Genomic DNA, 18669 nt, shown 5'->3' on the forward strand with positions numbered 1-18669 from the left:
GTTGTTGGATAAAGTAGTCTATAGATGTCCAGTGTCTAAGTGATTGATATTTTTGTTGAATTCAACTATGTCCTAACTGATATTCTGCCTGATGGATGTGTCCATTTCCAATACAGGGGATTTGAAGTCTCTAACTATAATAATGGATCCATCTATTTCTCTGAATTTCTATCAGTTTTTGCTTCATGTGGTTTGGCACTCTGTTGATATGTGCATACACATTAAGAATTGTTTTGTCTTTTTGGAGAATTGCCCACTTTATCATTATGTAATGCTCTTTATCCCTGGTAATTCCCTTATTTGAAATCTACTGTCTGAAGTTAATATAGCAATACCTGTTTTCTTTTTATTACTTTTCGCATAGTACAGGCTCCCTCTCTATTTGACAGTATAGCATTCCTACCTACTAGAAACCTTTCCTAACCCAAATGACATATAGTGAAGAGTATCTGCTTTCCAAAAGTTCACCTTACACCACTTCACTTTTACAACACCACCACCAAAAAAAAAAAAAAAAAAAGCCCTACATTAGTACCCATTTATTGTTAACTGAAAGAAATCCAAAGAGGATATTCACTTTTACAAAAAAGTCATCACTATACTAATGTATGTCTTTTGTAAAAGCAAAGTGATATAAGCAAATTTTTGGAAATCAGGGGATACCTGTATGCTTCTCCATGCATTTGCTTTTACGGTATATCTATATCTAAAGTGGGTTTTTTGTACACAAAATATAGCTGGATCTTATTTTTTAATCCACTCTGACAACCTCTGTCTTTTAACTGATGCATTTAGACCACTGTCCTTCAAAGTGATTATTGAGGAGTGACATCAGCATCATGGTGACATATGTCATTCCTTTTTTCTCTCCCCTTTAACTTACAACTAATTGTACATTTATAACGAACAAAATGCCTCTCACCAGGACACCCAGCAACCAAACTCAAAGGCAGGGAATATTGTGACCTAACTGATAAAGAACTAAAAATGCCTATTACAAAAGAAAAAAAAAAATCAACATGCTACAAGAAAACTCAGAAAGGCAATTCAATAAATTCAGGAATAAACTTAATGAATAGAAAAAGTTCTTCACCAAGAGATTGAAATGACAAAACTGAACCAAAAAGACATTCAATAGCTGAGAAAATACTGAGCATATTGCCTTGGAAAATCATGAAATTACAAGGTCAGACAGAAACAGAGGGAAAAAGAAAAAATGGAGGTACAAAGCCACCAGAAGGCAAATAAGATGGCAGAAGTTAAGTCCTGACATATCAATAATCACTCTAGATGCAAATTGAGTAAGTTCACCAGTAAAATGGCACAGAGTGTCTGGATAGATTTTTAAAAGGAAAACACTCAACTATATGCTGCCTACAGGAAACTCATTTCAGTTCTAAGGACACACACAGCATCAAAGTGAAAGAATGGAAGGTAATACTCCACACAAGTGGAAACCAAAAGTGGAGCTAGACATACTTATATCAGACAAAACAAACTTCAAGCCAAAAATGGCAACAAGAGACAAGGTTATTAGATAATGATAAAGGGGCCAATACATCAAGAAAATATGCATGAATGGGTGCTGAGTCGCTTCAGTCATGTCCGACTCTTTGCAACGCCACAGTCTGAAGTCCACAGGCTCCTCTGCCCATGGGATTCTCCAGGCAAGAATACTAGAGTGGGTTGCCATTTCCTACTCCACAAGAAGACATAACAATTTGTAAATATATATGGACCCAATATCAGAGCACTGAAATATAAGGAAATACTAAGTCTAAAGGGAAAAATAGACAACAATACAACAGTAGCAGAGGAATTCAATATCCTACTCTCAGCAATAGACAGATCATCTATAAAGAAAATCAACAAGGAAAAGCTGGATCTAAGATATATTTCAGACCAAATGGATGTCACAGCTATATATAGAACATGCTACCCAAAAACAGCAGAATATACATTTTTCTCAAGTGTCATGGAACATTCTCAAGAACAATAATAGGAAATAAAAGAATTCTTAGCAAATTTGGGAAGATTAAAATCATACCAACTATCTTTCCTGACCACAATGGTATGGAACTACACATCAACAACAATAGGAAAGCTACAAAATCTATGAATATATGGAAATTACAGAGCACTCTTCTGAAAAACCAATGGATCAAAGGAGAAGTCAAAGGAAAAATTAAACTTTATCTTGAAATAAATGGAAAGGGAAATATAACATATGAAAACTTATGCTGCTGCTGCTGCTAAATCGCTTCAGTCATGTCTGACTCTGTGTGACCCCATAGATGGCAGCCCATGAGGCTCCCCCGTCCCTGGGGTTCTCCAGGCAAGAACACTGGAGTGGGTTGCCATTTCCTTCTCCAGCAAAAACAGTTCTGAGGAGAAAGTTTAGACTGATAAGTGTATATATTAAGAAATTTAAAATATCTCAAATAAACAACCTAACTTGATATCTCAAGGAACTAACAAAAGAATAAATGAAACTCAAATTTACTAAAAGAAGGAAATTATTATAAAGATTACAGCAGAAATAAATGAAATAGAGACCTGAAAAGTAATAGAAAGGTTTGATGAAACTAAGAGCTTGTTCTTCCAAAGGATAAACAAAGTCAACTCTTTAGCCAGAGTGCCCAAGAAAGAGACAAGTCTCAAATACATAAAATTAGAAATGAAAGAGGAGTGATATAAGTGTACTACAGAAATACGTGGAAGCATTAGAGGGCACAATGAACAACTGTATGCCAACAAATTAGATGGCCTAGAAAAAGCTTGCTCAAAATATACAACTGAAATAGAAAGAAATAGAAAATCTGAACAAACAATGGGTAAAGACATTGAATCGGTAACGAAAAACCTCCCAACACAGAAAGTGCCAAGACCAGACAGATTCACTGGTGAATTCTACCAAACATTTAAAGAATTGACAACAGTCCTCAAACTCTTCCAAAAAATAGAGAAAGGAACACTTACAAGCTCATTCCATGAGGATAGCATTACAGCATTACAGAAAAGAGCATCACAAGAAAAGTATAGAACACCATCCCTAATGAGTAAAATCGCAAAAATTCTCAACAAAATATTATCAAACCAAATTTAAGAAGACATGAAAATTATTATTCATCATGACAAGTGGAATTTATCCCTCAGACACAGGAATAGTTCAACATATGCAAATCAGTATGTTGTAACACATCACGTAAATAAAATGAAAAATAAAATCACATGATTATTGCAATAGATGCAGAAAAAGCATTTCACAAACTATACCAATCTTTCATGATAAAAACCCTAGGTAGGTTGGGTATAAAAGGAACAACTAAATTACATTCCTGTCTTACATCACTCACAAAAACTAATTCAGAATGAATGAAAGATTTAAGCACAAGACTTGAAACCATAAAACTCTTAGAAAAAAAAAATGTAAGGAAGAAGTTCATCAATATTGGCAGTGATTTTTTTTACATGACACCAAAAGTATAAACAACAAATCAACAAATGGGACTACATCAAACTTAAAGGCGTCTGTACAGCAAAGGGAATCATCAATAAAAAGCCAAACCACAGAAAGGGAGAACATTTTAGAAAATCATCTATCAAATAAGGAAATAATATCCAAAGTATATAAAGAACACAGCTCAATAACAAAAAAACAAACAATTCAATTTTAAAATGGGCAAAATAAACAGACACATTTTTTCCAAATAAGATATCCAGATGGTCAATAGATATTTAAAAATATGCTTATTATCAGTAATCATCAGGGAAATACAAATCAAAATTACAGTGTTCTTGTCACCTCACACTTGCTAGAATGGCTGTCATCACATAAATAAGAGATAACCAGTGTTGACAAAGATGTCAAGAAAAGGGAACCCTTGTACACCATTGATGAAAATATAAGTTGGTTCAATTACTATCGAAAACAATATGGAGACGGCTCAAAAAAATCAAAAATATATCTGCTGTATGACCCAGCAATTCCACTTCTGGGTATATACTTCAAGGAAATGAAGACAGACTCTCAAAGAGATAGTCTTCTTTATTCACATTCATGTTTATTACAGCATTATTTATAATGACTAAGATATGGAAAACAACCTAAGTGCCTACCAATGGAGGAATAAATGAAGTTGTACTCAGTGTTCTTCCTTTCTTTATGCAGATCCAAAGTTACTAACCTATATTATTCTTCTCCTCTTTAAAGAATCTCTTTGAACATTTCTTGCAAGGCAACCCTATCAGCAACAAATTCCCTCAATTTTTGTTTGTCTAGGAAAGTCTTTATTTCATCTTCATTTTAAAGGATGATTTCATAATTTACAAAATTCTGGGTCAGTGGTTATTTTCTCCCAGCACTTTACTCTATTCCTTTCTTTTCTTGCTTGCATGGTTTCAGAGGATTAGTCAGATGCAGTTTCTGTTACGGTTCCTCACTAGATAAGGTTTCTGTGGTTTTTGCTGAGATATCCTCAAGCACAGAAATTTTTTCCTCAGTCATGTCTTGTCTACCAATAACACCATCAAAGTTATTCTTCACTTGCGCTACAGTGTTCCTGATCTGTAGTATTTCTTTTCAGTTTTTACTTAGGATTTCCATCTCTCTGTTACAGTGTTCATCTGTTCTTGCATGTTGTATACTTTATCCATTAGAGCCCTTAGCATAGTAAGCCCAGTTGTTTAAAACTCTTCATCTGATCATTCCAACATCCCTGCTAAGTCAGGTTCTAAGGCTTACTCTGTCTCTTCAAATTGTGTTTTTTGTCTTTTAGTCTCCAGGTAATTTTTTCTTGATAGCAAGATCTGGTGTACTGGATAAAAGGAACTATCATAAATATGCTTTTCATGATATGATGTTGAAGTGTGGGAGGTAAGGCATTCTAGAGCCCAATGATTAGGTATCGGTCCTTTAGTAAGCTTATTCCCATGAACCGTGAACTTCACAGGTATTCTTATCATCATTCTCCTCCCCGACTTAGGCAGAAGAGGATTGCTGGAGTGGACTGGACTTCAGTATTTCCCTTCTCAGATGAGTTGGGCTCCAGTAATACCCCAGCAGGTTAGGCTCTAGGTAACTAATTTCCCCTAAGGGTAGTCTTTGTCAAGAAGAAGATAGTGGTCTGGCACTTTTCATTTCAAAAGGGTTCCTTTTTCCCTCCCTCTGCTAGAAGCATAAGGAGATTTTTCTCTTGTATTCACTGTGAAAACTTGGTTTCTTGCAAAAATATAGGGGCCTCTCTCATACAGGTTCCCCTTGAGTTTTTAACTCTCAGACTTCTCATCACTGAAGCTGTGGCAATTTGTCAGTTGCAGTTCTGATTTTCCTAGTGATTTGTGCCTAATGTCACTCAACTGATAAAAGACAGATTCAACATAAGCAGCTGGGTCTGAATGACCATAAAGTTCAATTTTAACACTGTTCCTGAGTAAATATTTTATAGATATTAATATATTTTTATACTATCTTAATAAGAAACAGTGAAAAGTTTTATATACAAGTACACTAAAACCTCAGAAATGTAACATATCCTTCTGTAGAATAAAGTCTCATAAAACAGCAACTATGAACTCCATTTGGAAATGAGGGACCTGCTCTCTGAAATCATACTGAAGGAATTTGATATTTTATCTGAATTAACACCTTAGCTTCTGACAAGCAATTCCACAAAGCATAAAGCCTTCCTGAAGTCTTCCTCTTATTGTTCTAAACACTGGAGTCTAAGATTCCAGAATATTGGCAGCTTGAATTGTAAACAGCCTCTCTGGATCTTTAAACTCTTCTGAGTGTCTGGTACTAGTAGGTAAATTAGGCATGGAGAATGCAGTGGGGACTCCAGGCTCTCTGAGTGTTCCTACAGAAAGACTCAGAGCAAAGATACTGCAGAGTTGGGTGTACCTTTGATGGAGTGAATGAGAATATGCATTGATGAATGGAATTTTCTAAATCCATAAGGCTATGAAATTCTAAGGAAAGTGCATTGCAGATTTTTATCCTGGTGCCCTTTAGACACAGAAAATTGGCAGCCCACCTGCTGCCATCCCACCAGCCCAGGTCAACACAGACCACTGTATTCCAACATCCACTGTAGTGGCTTTAATTAAGTTATTCTGACTTTTCAAAACAGCAATAAAAGCTAGTAGTTAGTGAAAAAAACCTTCAGCGTGCTAAAAGAAAGTGCTAAGAGAAAGTACTAAAAGAATTCCAGCTGGAATTCTATGCCAAATTAAACTATTTTTTAGCATGGATAAATGAAGACATTTTCACACAAACAAAACTAAATGAATTCATCAACAGACCTCATTGAAAGAAGTTCTAAAGGGTGTTATTCAGGCAGATAGAAAATAATTCTAAATATGAGGTATGGAATACAAGATAGTGCAAAAAAATTGATATGGGGAAATCCAAACTAATGTGACCATGTAAAAATAGTAGTAATATCTAATTGGTGAGGTGGAAAAGGGAATAGGATCAGCCTAAAGGATTTGACACATATATTGGGCATATTTAAGGAACATCTCCTCAGAGGGCAGTAATCTAAGTTAGTGTTCTGTTTCAAAGTTTTGCTTGGGAAGAGGGTAAAGATCTTGGTTTACCTCTGAATTTGCCACGGGGTAAATAAGTAAATGGGCTTCCCATGTGACACAGTGGTAAAGAATTCGCCTGCCAGTGCAGGAGACACAGAAGACATGGGTTCGATCCCTGGGTCAGGAAATGACAACCCGCTCCAGTATTCTTGCCTGGAGAATCTCCATGGACATAGGAGCCTGGTGGGCTACGGTCCATGGGATTACAGAGTTGGACATGACTGCGCAACTGAGCACACACACACAAACACACACACACACACACACATAAACATACACACACACACACACACACACACAAATAAATAAATATGAGAAGAATAACTCCCAAGCAAGTGAGGCAGGGAGTTATAATGAGGGAGAAGAAAGAAAACAAATTGCCTACCCAAAAGGAAGAAGAAAGAGAAAACAAAAAGCTTCTAAAGAGAGAAAGAAGAAATAAGACCAAAAAAAAAAAAACTCTATCAATACTTTTAATCACTTCAATTAAAAGACAAAGATTATCTATTGGACTTAAAGAATTGTTAAGCATATTCTATTTCAAGAGACACAAAAAACTTTAAAAACATAAAATTTTCAAGTGAAAAGATGGAAAAATATGTGCAAATTAAATTTTTATCAAAATAAGTGTGTGTTTCAGATATAATAGACTTTGAAGCAAAAACAGTTAAACAAAAAGGTTGATACACAAAGGGTTTTATTCTCAAAGAAAATATAAAATTAGAAGATATCTCTAACTTAATAAAAATATTATATACTGTTATTGAATTCTCAATAATTCTCTAATGTTTATCTGAATAACTATTACTTTTTCCAATAATTTCAGATTTTTCTCCATGACAAAATAATGACAACATAAAATTCTTTTAATTTTTATTAACATGTCTAGCCTGTGTGACAAAATCACTAAAGAGATTTTGCATAAAAATATAAAAGTTAAGAGAAACAAGAAAAATGTATGAAAGACAAAGTTATCAAGGCTTACATATGTGTAACAGGAAAATGTTCAAAGCTATGGTATAGGTGTATACTGCCAAGCTGCAGACACTCAACTGGGCTACGTGGGTGTTCCTTTGTTTAACTGCTCCAGCTCTTCTGTCCAAGGCAGTCAACCGAAACAGAATGCATACGGTGCAGGACTCAGAGTAAATGAGCAAGGACACTCACAAGCAACTCACATTATGATGCAGAAATTGTTAAACTTAGGCTATTCAAAAATCCTGTATACATGGGCTCAAAATGTTCCAATTTTTTTTCTTAGAAGATGCATACACTTAGAAGATACATACCACCAGTTCCAAAGCCTTACAGATCTAAGATGCAACTCTAATACTGTCTCTCCCCAAGGTCCCTAGGTGCTCTCTTCTGAGCTGTGGGTATATACATGCTTCCGTTATATAAGGAGGTTTTTGCTCACAGATATCATCTCTTAATCATGTATTTGAAGTATCCAGCACAATGCACAGCATATGGTTGGTGTCTGATAACTTTTGTTTAATAGTTGATAATGAATTAATTGATTTAAATTTATATAGGAGCTCTTTTAAAGGAAGTAAACCTTTTTTAGCCTGTAAAATTGAGTTCAACATTGAAGTAATAATAAAAAGTGCTTAGCATGATATCAGGCCTTCAGTAAGTGCTCAATAAATGCTAACTATTAAAACCTCTGATACTGTTTATAGAATGATAGGTAGGTCAAGCCAGAAATTTTTAAACCTGCCTGTCAACCATATTTAATTAAACAAGGAATTTATGTATCACATTCAGAACTCAAAAAAATGAAGTTAATCTGTAGGAAAGACACTATGAATGATTTACTACTGCATAGTTAGAAGTCAGGATGCATTATTCACTTAAATCCTGTTTGCCCAAACCCAGAAATGAGATACTTTTTATGTCAAGCTACCTGTGCTGAATATATTTCAAGTAGATTTAATTACATTTGAGGAGAAATTCAGGATAAGATCTATGTAAATGTGTATATTCACCATTAGCTAAATTTTATCAACTTGCTTATACAAAATTAGAATTTTTCCATCCTCTGTCATATCTCCTTATTTGTATGTATCAGATATTCCTCAAGCCTTTCCCATTAAAAAGCAGTCTATTTCTCTGCAAAGATGTATTTAATGCCATTGACTCAACAGATAAAGTAATGGTTTTTGAAGATAGTTTTCTTCAATAATGTTGAGCATTGTAAACTCACAAAATCACAAATGGATTGCCCAAAATTAGACTTATAAACAAACAAAAATGTAGAACTTTCCTGGAACATGAATTTTTCATTAGAAAATTACCTATAGCACCATGTAGTAGAAAGCAGGCTTTAGGATCAAGCCAAGTATCTTAATCAATAAAATGGGGAAATAATACTCTACCTCTTATTATTGATTTTAAAAATGGAATAAAGTATGTAAAACACCTAAGACACTGCTTGTTATATAAAATACTAAGGCAATTTGTTAGCTTTCCTTCTTCCAAAAAACAGTAAGAAACTTTTTCCATGTAGAATTATGAATTTTCTTTTCTTTCCCTGTTATAACAAAGTATCTGGGCTTTGAGATTTGTGTTCACTTTAGCATCACAGCTTCCTGAACCATAGAGTTAGATCCTCATCTTAGAAGAGATTTTGTGTGATTGGTACAGAGCAAAGTTCTCTCTCCTTAGTTTTACTTTTGGTTCTTTGCAAAAATAAACTTTCTCTTAACAAAGGGTTTCTTTCTCAGGTCCTGATATGCTTGACTCTCATTCAAGGATTTTGCTTTGACCTGATGTAATTTAATTTACTAGGATTCTCCTATCAGCATTATTAGACAGGAACATTTCATTTTTTAACATTTACTTAGCCATTTTTAAATGTTTAAATGCTTTAACAATCTTCCTTTAAGTAATGATTTTCCAGAATAGCCCTTTGTAATAGTTAAGCTATATTTGAAAGAATGTGGAGGAACTGGAAATAGTCCAAAGAAGAGCAGGGAAAATGATTAAAGGAATGGAAAATAAATTCTCTTAGAGTAAGCTACAGAGTTGGAGCTAAAAAGAGAAAGCAAAGGTGTAATGTCACTGGTCTAGTTCTCCAAACCCTCAGACAAATCAGTTGGTGGCATTAGACAAACTAGAGTGGAAAGCCAGCACGCATACTTCTGAACCACAAGAGTAGAGAAAGTCTTCAAAGTCTCTCTAGTTCCAACTTCTGATTACTCTAGTCCTTTGCTGATTGCTCACTTCAATTGTAAATCAGAAGCAGAAAATGAACTGCCTTATATGAACTAACTCTGGTGATGGTTTGGTAATTTGAAGATTATGAGTGCGTTTTTACAATGAATAGGGTCTCCTTAGAAATTTGGGGGATTAACTTCACATCCAGTTATGACTCACCAGGACACTAGGATCTTATGAGAATCCTGTGATAATTAGTACCTGAGTCATCCAAGGAAAAACTATCTATATTCCTACTCAAACACCAGTTCTTATTCTGGGAACAAGGGGAAAATGTATAGGTAATGACACTCTTCCAGTTTATAGTCCTCAAAAGCGTGCCTACACTAGTTATCTCGTATTTTCCTCTGCTCTTTGTCACAAAATTCCTGAATTACCTGGGAATCTACATAAAATGGACTTCCTGCCATGTGGCTCCCAGTGAGAGGTGCCGGCAGATCAGAGGACAAAAGGAGAGGGTGGTCAAGACATCCCCTGCCTGACTCACTGCCTGCTACCGAGTTAGCTGAGGCTCTCCCAAAGCCCGGTGTTCCTTTCAGCAGGTGTTTCCCACATAGCTCTCTTTCCACATTTGGTAACCACTTCATCTCCTTGGTGAGTGGGCTTCCCTTGTGGCTCAGCAGGTAAAGAATCCGCCTGCAATGTGGGAGGCCTGGGTTGGGAAGATCCCCTGGAGAAGGGAAAGGTTACCAATCCAGTATTCCAGCCTTGAGAATTTCATGGACTGTATAGTCCACGAGGTCACAAACAGTCAGACACGACTAAGCAAATTTCACTTTCACTTTTCACTTTTTTCATCTCCTGGGTAACAGCTCCCTCAGTTGCTAGGTATAGGGCCCTGAACTCTTCTTTGCTGATTTGTTTAACCCCACTTACTTTATAAGCACTTCCCTTGTTAAACTCTGCTTATATTGCCCAGTTTGAATGTACAGTTTTTTTCAAGAATCTCAACTGATACAGTACCCCATAAGAATAAAGTGGTATACATGCACAGTCAAGGAATATGGATGCTTCTGAATGCTTTTCTCTGAGCTCCATAATTGAGAATTACATTATATATGCATGTCTAAATGTTGCTGGGCTTCCCTGGTGTCTCAGACGGTAAAAAAAAAAAAAAATCTGCCAGCAATGCAGGAGACCCAGGTTTGATCCCTGGGTTGGGAAGATTCCCAGGAGAAAGGAATGGCTACCCACTCCAGTATTCTTGCTTGGAGAATTCCATGGACAGAGGAGCCTGGTGGAGTACAGTCCATGGAATTGCAAAGAGTAGGACACAACTGAGTGACTAACACACTTTAGACAAGACAAACACTAAGTGATGCTAAAAGATTAATAAAAGTAAATGTCTCAATGTTATCTAGTCTTAAGCTCATAGAAATATCACCCCTCATTTTGTGTATCTCCAGATTATTCTGCTTATAAAGGGGAAGCTATCATTGGTCAGTACAGTACTGTGACTTACAGACTTTCTGAAGCATCTACTCAAAAACAGTTTAGATTTCCAAGGGCTGAATAATGTTTTGGGCGTCTTGGGGAAACACTATTGTGTTTTCCTTGATAGTCACACTCAAAATACTTCTGACACTAAATGTGTGGGGTTTTTCCCCTACATCAACCAATGTTCCAACAATAGTTGTGTGTCCTACAACTCAATTCAGTGCTGACACTGTCTACCTGGATTTAGTATCAGATTCCACAACTGAAAGGCTCGATCAGTCACACCAGGCTCCTCCCATTTCAGATGCCAAGGGCAAGTTCCAGGTTGTCACCTGCACTTCTGACTGGTCAGCTCTAAATCAAGTTCCCATGATCCCCTCCTCAAGTTTGATCATTTGCTAGAATAGCTCAGAGAACTTGGGGAAATAATTCATACCTACTAGTTTCTTATATAATAAAGGATATTGGAAGGATATGGATGAACAGCCAGGTAAAGAAATATACAGACCAAGGTCCAGAATTGTCCTGAACACAGGAGAGTCTGTCTCCATGGAATTGGGACACATCACACTAATCACAGCACACACATCCTGCACATGAATGCCTTCACCAACCTGTAAGCTCCCCCAAATCACACACTTTGGGGATTTTATGGAGGTTTCATCATGTAGGCATGATCGATCATTAACTGTTTTCAGCTATTCTCCCCTTCCTTGAAAAAAGGGCTGAGTAAGGGCTGAAACCTCCAAGTTTCCAATCATGGCTTGATCTTTTTGATGACCAGCCCCTATCCAGCAGCCTGCTAACCATCACCTCATTAGAACAAAACACGATCCTATCATTAGAATATTCCAAGGAATTAAGGAACTCTGTGTCAGGAATAAGAGTCAAAGATCAAATACACTCCTAGTAACCTTATCTGGAGAAGGCAATAGCACCCCACTCCAGTACTCTTGCCTGGAAAATCCCATGGATAGAGGAGCCTGGTAGGCTGCAGTCCATGGGGTCGCTAAGAGTCGGACACGACTGAGCGACTTAACTTTCACTTTTCATTTTCATGCATTGGAGAAGGAAATGGCAACCCACTCCAGTGTTCTTGCCTGGAGAATCCCAGAGACGGAGGAGCCTGGTGGACTGTCATCTCTGGGGTCGCACAGAGTCGGACATGACTGAAACGGCTTAGCAGCAGCAGTAACCTTATCAACTAGGAAATTACAAGGATTTTTAGGAGTTCTGTGCCAGGAACTGGAGGCAGAAACCTATATATAAATGTTTTCTATTATTTCTCACTGGACTAGTTTCTTAACTTTTCTTCTGTGATTAAGCTCCCCAGGTTTTCTAAATTCAATCAAAGTTTACTGAACCCTTAGTATTGCCAAGTAAAATATTACCAATGAGTGTAGTGCAAATCCCAAATCCAGGATAGAATTAAGTGGAAGTGTTACTTTTCCTGGTTACCTCCCCCCTCCACCCCCTGCCAAGGAGCTCTGCTGCTGCTACTGCTAAGTCGCTTCAACTCTGTGCGACCCCATAGATGGCAGCCCATCAGGCTCCACCATCCCTAGGATTCTCCAGGCAAGGATACTGGAGTGGGTTGCCATTTCCTTCTCCAATGCATGAAAGTGAAAAGTGAAAGTGAAGTCGCTCAGTCGTGTCTGACTCTTAGTGACCCCATGGACTGCAGCCCACCAGGCTCCTCCGTCCATGGGATTTTCCAAGCAAGAGTACTGGAGTGGGGTGCCATTGCCTTCTCCGGCCAAGGAGCTCACAATCTAGTAAATGAGGTAGAAATATAAATGATCAAATATAAGACAAGACAGAATGAACTAGTAGGTCAATATTCATTTATTGAATATTTACCAGGCAAAGTGCTTGGTATTGAAGATAAAAAGATTAGTAAAATTGGCCCATACTCTCAAGATGCTCACAAATCTAGAGCGTCGCACATTGCAATTCAGTGTGAAGAGTTCTTTGAAAGATACAAATTAAAAAGCAACTAATTCTTGTGATGGAGCATTTGAGAAAGATCACAAAGGAGATGGCATTTGAGGAAGATGAGGGACCTGCCTAGACAAAATCAAAGAAAAATGAAATTACATGGAGCGTTTAAAGACTGAAAAAAGGAAACTGGTGTGAATAGAGCATGAGACAGGCTTCAGTGGTAAAGACTCCACCTGCAATGCAGGAAACACAGAAGACTTGGGTTTCATTCCTGGGTCCAGAAGATCCCCTGTGGGAGGAAATGGCAACCCGCTCCACTCTTGCCTGGAGAATTCCATGAACAGACAGCCTGGTGGGCTACAGTCCATGGAATCATGAGGAGTCCCACAAAGAGTCAGACACAGCTAAGTGACTGAACAAACAGCATAAGACAGGGATGGGAGACACAAAAGTACGAATTGGGACTTGGGGGTCTAAACCCTGGAAGAGTAAACTGAGGAGATAGTTACCATCAAAGATGAATTATTCACTGGGCTATTACAGCAGTTATAAGAAAAGTAGTAATGACATGCATCTGAATGAAATAAAAATAAAGCAAATACATTGGATTTTCCCTTCCCTACTACACAATCAGTTCATATTTACTCCTACCTGACTTTTTCTCTTGTGCCTTATGAAGAAAGAATAATAAAAAGTCCAGCACATTTACAGATGAATGGTTTGACTTCACTTTAACAAAAATATTGAAACCCTATTCTTAATAGTTCTTTTATTTATTTATTTGGCTGCATCCGGTCTTAGTTAAGAATGCAGGCATCGCTAGTTATGTTGCATGGGCTTGGTAGTTGTGGCATGCCGGCTTAGTTACCCCGAGGCCTGTGGGATTTTTGCTTTAACCAGAGATCAAATCCATGTCCCCTGCTTTGGAAGGCAGATTCTTAACCACTGATGACCAGAAAAGTGTCCCCACTCTTTCTGAAGCACTATGCCAAGCACTAAGGAAGAATACAAAGCAACAAGATATTCTCTTGCCCCTCTTTTTATAAAAGAAAGAAGAGTGTTATGAAATAACTTGTCCAAGGCATTCATCTATGTGAAGGCAGCCTTAGCAATATTCCAGCTACTAGGATACTATGAATAGCATCTTCTTACTCCCCTAATTGCTTTCAAAGTATCTCTATATTATAAATAATACTTGACAAGAAATTGTACGATTCCATCACCTGCAACAGTGATAAATTAAGACTCAAGACCTTTACATGTTGATGTTGATCTCCACCAGAGCTTCCCAACAGAAAGCAAAACTGGAAAGCAGCACCAGGAAGCCTGAGAAATGTAGTTTGCAGAAGTCAGATCAAAACAAGAAAATGACAGGGAATGAGTCTGAGATCAAACAAACCAACATCCTGCACACTCTATGTATGTTCTCCCTTGCCATTAGTAAGGTGTCTCAGCATCCTTGCCCCTCTTTCTCCCTGTTTGTATGCCTTCCTTCAAGGAAGGTCAATGTCTGTGTCCTTAGCCATTCATTTATGAGAAATTGCTAGTACTTTAGGAATACACTGTACCTGGACAGAGGTTCCTGCAAGAAAAGCAGTATAATCACCTACAGAAAAGCAAATCAGAGGTGGTTTATGGGAAAGTTTCATATTTCAGAATGTCCTCAAAGAATGTTTAATAGCATCATCAAGCTGTTTTATGAATATCCATTCCTAAAAACAATGGTGATCATTGTCTAATACAGGAGTTGCGGAACCCCTTCTTCCCCACCTTGCCCCAGCCGCACAGCAGGAGGTGAGCAGCTGGTGAGCAAGCAAAGCTTCATTGCTATTTATAGCCAACCCCCATCATTCGCATTACCACCTGAGCTCTGCCTCCTGTCAGATCTGCAGTGGCATAACATTCTCAGAGGAACACAAACCCTACTGCGGACTGGGCATGTGAGGATCTAGGCTGCTAATCTAATGCCTGATGATCTGATTCTGCATTATGGTGAGTTGTGTAATTATTTCATTATACATCACAATTTAATAATAAGAGAAGTAAAGTGCACAATAAATGCAATGTATTGAATCATTCCAAAACCACCCCCACCCACTTTAGTGGAAAAATTGTTCTCCATGAAACTGGTCCCTGGTGCCAAAAAGTTTCAGGAACATAGGTCTAATAGATTCAGGAAACTGAATATTGTCTTATCCTTTTATGAACTGTTTCTTAAAGTCACCTTTCTGGTAAAATTGACCATGCCCTCCTGTGAAATAGAACTGTGCAGTGATGATATTGTAATCCCCAGCATTGTTTGAGCTCTTTAGAGTACCAGGTATTGGGCTAAATACTTTTATGAATCATCTATTTCTCCTAATCACCCCATGAAGTGGGGTGATTCAAAACACACTTTGAAGATAAAAGAAATGAGAGGAGGTTAAATAAATTATCAAGGTCACATGGCTTAGCAGACTAATACTCTAATCTAGGACTTAAAGACACTAGAATGCCCGCCCCCTCCTCCATTTAACTATTATACTGGCTGGTAAAATGCTGTAGACCAGCTATTTCTTTGCATATCTTATATCTTTCATAGAATACAAAAGTGGGCAAGGTAAAAGAAATACACAGAAAGTGCATTCTCACCAAATATACAAAGCAAAAGCATTACAAGCTGTCTTCTTAATCTCACAACAGATTTATTCTAGAACTCAATTTTGTCTTCAATAACTCTCAAGCCATCTAATTTTGAAGCGTTTATTACCAAAATGCATTTAAATGCCTTTCTGTGCATTCTAAACTCAAGCTCTGTAGATCAATAAAACTCAAATTGCTTTTTAAAAAGAGATTCTAAGACTTATATTTTAAATACTTCAAAAGCAAGATCAAGATTACAAAGTGAGTTCAAACTATGGAAAAACGCTAAGGAATATCAAAAGGTTTTCCCAAAACAAGCCAACTGATGCTTGGAAATTAAGAAAATAAGAAAGATAAACATTCTTAATTAAGTCAAACAGCAAGCATAAGAGAACATTCGCATCAAAATAGGAATTATTTTTCCTCTTCATCCTTTGTAATTCTCCACATTCAGCTATGTGAATACTGATAAATTGTTTTTTTACTTTGTCAAGAAGTAACTTTAGAATCACACTCCTCAAAAGTTATTTTCACTAATATTCACCTCATTATCCATCATGGCTCTTAGTCCTTTAGGACCAGCAACTATCTGGTTCACTATTGTAGTCCCAGCAACCCACAAAGCACGTGTGGGTAACAGTCAATGTTTATAGTATGCAAAATAAAAGAATGAATGCATCTACCCTGAAGATTGAGATTTGTTTCATTCATTATCAAAAGACACTATAATTCAATGAAAAAATACTGTCATCCACTGACTCTTATCCTTTCATATCAACTATCCCCTGAGGTCAATGTCTTTCTTAATACTTTCAGAGCAACTAGAAAAATAAGATTCTACTTGTTGTACTACCATGGCCATTGCATTAAGAAAAGTGTTTGTAGGAAGCTTTAAAAAATTGAAAACCTAGAGATAATCTTGGATCTGCTAATTAGCACTATATATGCCAGTTATAGGGCTTTCCAGGTGGCACTAGTGATAAAGAACCTGCCTGCCAATGAAGGTTAGAGGTAAGAAATGCCAGTTCAGTCCCTGGGTGGGCAAGATCCCCTGGAGAAGGAAAAGGCAATCCACTCCAGTATTCTTGCCTGGAGAAACCCTTGGACGGAGGAGCCTGGTGGACTACAGTCCATAGGGTTGCACAGAGTCAGACATGACTGAAGCGACTTAGCACAGCAGATGGCAGTTATAAGAAGTGATAACAATCTGAAACAAAAAGATTTAGGAAGAGTACTTTGAAACAGTTCAAATATCACCTATTGCTTTGGCAAGATTATTTGCCATGCCCCTTTCAAAACTCTCAAAAGTACCTCAATTTAGATGATTAATTATACAGTTGTTCCAATTTTAATTTATTAATAAGTTCAATTCAGTTCAGTTGCTCAGTCATGTCCGACTCTTTGAGACCCCATGAATCGCAGCATGCCAGGCCTCCCTGTCCATCACCAACTCCTGGAGTTCACTCAGACTCACGTCCATCGAGTCAGTGATGCCATCCAGCCATCTTATCCTCTGTTGTCCCCTTCTCCTCCTGCCCCCAATCCCTCCCAGCATCAGGGTCTTTTCCAATGAGTCAACTCTTCGCATGAGGTGGCCAAAGTACTGGAGTTTCAGCTTCAACATCAGTTCTTCCAATGAACACCCAGGACTGATCTCCTTTTGGATGGACTGGTTGGACCTCCTTGTAGTCCAAGGGACTCTCAAGAGTCTTCTCCAACACCACAGTTCAAAAGCATTAATTCTTTGGTGCTCAGCTTTCTTCACAGTCCAACTCTCACATCCATACATGACCACAGAAAAAACCATAGCCTTGACTAGATGGACCTTTGTTGGCAAAGTAATATCTCTGCTTTTCAATATGCTATCTAGGTTGGTCATAACTTTCCTTCCAAGGAGTAAGCGTCTTTTAATCTCATGGCTGCAATCACCATCTGCAGTGATTTTGGAGCACAAAAATATAAAGTCTGACACTGTTTCCACTGTTTCCCCATCTATTTCCCATGAAGTGATGGGACCAGATGCTATAATCTTAGTTTTCTGAATGTTGAGCTTTAGGCCAACTTTTCACTCTCCTCTTTCACTTTCATCAAGAGGCTTTTTAGTTCCTCTTCAGTTTCTGCCATAAGGGTGAGGTCATCTGCATATCTGAGGTTATTGATATTTCTCCCGGCAATCTTGATTCCAGCTTGTGCTTCTTCCAGCCCAGAGTTTCTCATGATGTAAGTTAGGATACCCCAAATCTCCTTCTTAATTGGCTCTGCTCTTATTCTATTTTTCTAAACTGTTTTCCTCATTTTTCAGACTGCCTTTCTCTCCCACTCTGTATTTATTTTGTCATTACCAATGTGAATGAGTGATGAAATAAATATTATCTATTATTAAAACAAATTGCCAAAATACACTTTTGGTAAATAAGGTTGGACCTTGCCTAAATGAAGATCATAAAGAAAATAGAATTTTTATGAGTTCTGGAACAAATGAAAACACTCAGAATATATAGCATCAGTTTATGGCCAAAATATCTCTAGTTTCTTTAAGCAAAGTTTTTTTTGTTTGTTTTTTTTTTTTTAGTGTTACAAGTTTAAGGCCAGTTTTACCACAAAATTAAGGCAACTGAAGTACAGTTGATTCATTTATTTCAACTATCTCAGCCATCCATGCAAACCACTCCAAAGTCATTGAGGCCATGAAATCACTATTGATCATAAAGACAATTGAAATTAATAATCAAGTTCATAAGAAGATTGTATGCATGACCTTGCTTCAGTGGAATATTGTATTTCTAATGTGTCTTCACAAAAGATGTTTCATAGGTTTCTGGTAAATAAGAAATTTTTCTGAACATATTCAATGGCAGA

This window comes from Bos javanicus, chromosome 15, assembly GCF_032452875.1.
Source record: "Bos javanicus breed banteng chromosome 15, ARS-OSU_banteng_1.0, whole genome shotgun sequence".
Classification (NCBI taxonomy): Eukaryota; Metazoa; Chordata; class Mammalia; order Artiodactyla; family Bovidae; genus Bos; species Bos javanicus.